The 3113-nt window shown below is 41.2% G+C and overlaps 1 protein-coding gene across 1 annotated transcript in view; it reads left to right on the top strand.

The window, feature by feature from the left end:
• The first annotated feature begins 1049 nt into the window (after nucleotides 1-1049).
• Nucleotides 1050-3113, top strand: part of LOC309559343 (leucine-rich repeat and fibronectin type III domain-containing protein 1-like protein) — a 147155-nt gene continuing 145091 nt past the window's right edge. Inside the window, exon 1 of the mRNA XM_082262576.1 lies at nucleotides 1050-1779. The gene's annotated coding sequence lies outside the window, so the exon portion shown is untranslated. The remainder of the gene's footprint in view (nucleotides 1780-3113) is intronic.

Raw genomic sequence — 3113 nt, 5'->3', positions numbered from 1 at the left:
TTCTGTGAGCCCTGCAGCTTGGATTCCAGGGTTACTGATCTGGACTCTACCTCCATCTGAACCTTGCACAGTATCTAGGCTGTGCTTCTGCAAACCTCAGACTGGATGTGTTGAACTGAGAGTTTCTATGTTGCTCTATTGCCTGGATTATGTGTTTCATCATCACCTCTACACAGAACAGTATCTGCTGCAGCCAATTGCTAAGAGATTCATTGTGCCAGAGGATAAGGTATACAAGAATGAAGAGGGTCTGGCTGGTATCTTGTACCAGGGACTTGGCAGCTTCTCTTAGGACCCTTTAAGTAATCAGACCTTCGGCACTGAATCTTCTTTGAAATTGTATCTACTCCCCTACGCCCTCCTGCGTTGTGCATTCTGATAGTGTGAGCGTTGTGGTGCAGTTTCTGACCTGATGTAGCAGTGTAGCTAAAAGAGCAACAGCACACCCTGTTTAAGGCTAAGGGAAGGAAATAGATATCCAGACCAACCGATCTACATTTCAAGACCAACTTATCTACATCTCAAGAACAACTTGTCTACATCTGAAGACTAACCTATCTACATCTCAAGCACAACCTGTCTACATCTGAAGACTAACCTATCTACATCTCAAGAACAACCTGTCTACATCTGAAGACTAACCTATCTACATCTCAAGAACAACCTGTCTACATCTGAAGACTAACCTATCTACATCTCAAGAACAACCTGTCTACATCTGAAGACTAACCTATCTACATCTCAAGAACAACCTGTCTACATCTGAAGACTAACCTATCTACATCTCAAGAACAACCTGTCTACATCTGAAGACTAACCTATCTACATCTCAAGAACAACCTGTCTACATCTGAAGACTAACCTATCTACATCTCAAGAACAACCTGTCTACATCTGAAGACTAACCTATCTACATCTCAAGATCAACCTGTCTACATCTGACGACTAACCTACCTACATCTCAAGATCAACCTGTCTACATCTGACGACTAACCTATCTACATCTCAAGAACAACCTGTCTACATCTGATGACTAACCTATCTACATCTCAAGATCAACCTGTCTACATCTGAAGACTAACCTATCTACATCTCAAGAACAACCTGTCTACATCTGAAGACTAACCTATCTACATCTCAAGAACAACCTGTCTACATCTGAAGACTAACCTATCTATATCTTAAGACCAACCTCAAAATGTGAATTACTTCTTACCAGATCAACCTCATTTCAGTAAATGTATTGCTGATTAACCTTTACACTGCCAGTGAGGAGCAAGCATCAACCAGTTCACACTTGCCTCTAAGAACCAAACCTACACCCAAATCAATGACAGGGACTAAAATCTATTCCTAGGACCAGTCTCTTCAGAAAAAAAAAAAAATCACCATTTGTAAGCCATTTTGCCACCTTCCCATTTTCTTCCCAACAAGCTTCTTTTAAATCTATCCCACAAAACTACATCTATCTCCAGGACCCCACTGATGTCCCCTGAGTGAGTGTGGTTTGCGTCAACGGAATTAAATTTGCTCTGGTGCCAAATGACCTTCTACAACATCTTTGAGGCTTTGGTGCAGATTCTGATGAGCAGTGATCTTCTTCTCAGTTCGCTTGGGCCTCAGGTACTTCAGAAGATGGTACAGTCCCATCACTTCCTACAGTCCCATCTCTTCCTGAGACAATGAGCTGACACACTGCTGTTATCAAACCCCTCCTCTGGGGATCTTACTACAGGATCAATGACAAGCACAATGTGAGAGGTCACCGTCCATCATAAGGTAAAAGTTTTGTGCGCTATGCTAGTCATTTTGTACTTCCACATAGATTTATAAAGTTTTGCAAAACTTAAAATCATACTGCAACACAAAGACATTGACTTATGGAGGTTTCACCCAAGTACTGACCTGTTTAATAGATCTAGCTCCTCTTTTGCCATTTAAACATCATTCACAGTCACTTGTCTGCTCATCTGTCTGTAGCCTATTCCATACCTATATTGTACTTGTAGAGATGGCTGTGATATAGAAATAAATGACATTTTCTTAGTAAGTACAACTGTTTTCGCAATGATCATATTACCTCAAGATGCCCAAGGCTGATAGAGTATATTTAGTTAAAATCAATACAGCAATATACAGCTGCTTAGTTATTATCTATTTTCAATTTCACAGTAATTCACTCTAATGTATGATGTACAATATTCACATGTATGTGTGTGAGTGTGTATGTGTGTAATTAAATACATAGTGAAAGTGAGACCAGGAGGAGAGAGTGAGAAATTATGGAGGGAGAGGTTGAGAAGGAATTATGGAGGGAGAGGTTGAGAAGGAGGGAAGGAAAAAAAGAGAAAGGAGACAGTGAAGGAGAGTCAATACAGGTAATGAGAGATAGGAGAATGAAAGAGAGATATGCAAGACAGCGAATGCGAGAAAAGACAGGTAAAGAGAAGATAGGGGGTGAGAAATAGAATAAAATTATGTATAGAGAGGTAGGAGTGGGAAAGGGAGAGTGAATAGCAGGGAGACAAGACAAGACTGGTAAAAAGATAGAAAGAAAGGAGACGTAAAAAGAAAAGAGAGCGAGAGAGAGAAGCCAGGTAAAGAGGGGAGGGGGGGGGTAGAGAAGGGTAGAGAAGAAAGGGAACCAGAATCAAATGATGGGTAGAGAGATAAGAGTGGGAAAGCGAGAGAATAGAGGGGAGAAGAAGTAAGACTGGTAAAGAGATAGAAAGACAGGGGATGTAAAAAGATAACAAGAAGAGAGGAAAATAGAGAAAAGCCAAGTAAAGTGGGGGGGGGGGATAGAGAAGAGTAGAGAAGAGAGGGAGCAGGGGATATGAAATAAAATGATGGGTAGGGAGATAAGAGTGGGAAAGAGAGAAAGAATAGGGGAGAGAAGAGGCATGACTGGTAAAGAGAGAGAAAGGAAGAAGATGTAAAAAGAGAACAAGAAGAGAGGAAAAGAGAGAAAAGCCAAGTAAACGGAAGGGGGGGGGGGGATAGAGAAGGGTAGAGAAGAGAGGGAGTTAGGGATATAAAAAAATAGAGGGAAATAGAATAAAATGATGGGTAGGGAGATAAGAGTGGGAAAGAGAGAGAGAATAGTGCGGAGA

The sequence above is a fragment of the Pelophylax lessonae genome (genome assembly GCF_965119305.1).
Source record: "Pelophylax lessonae genome assembly, chromosome: 7".
Lineage (NCBI taxonomy): Eukaryota > Metazoa > Chordata > Amphibia > Anura > Ranidae > Pelophylax > Pelophylax lessonae.
The sequence above is the reverse complement of the archived record's forward strand: the minus strand, read 5'-3'. Positions and strand labels throughout refer to the sequence as shown.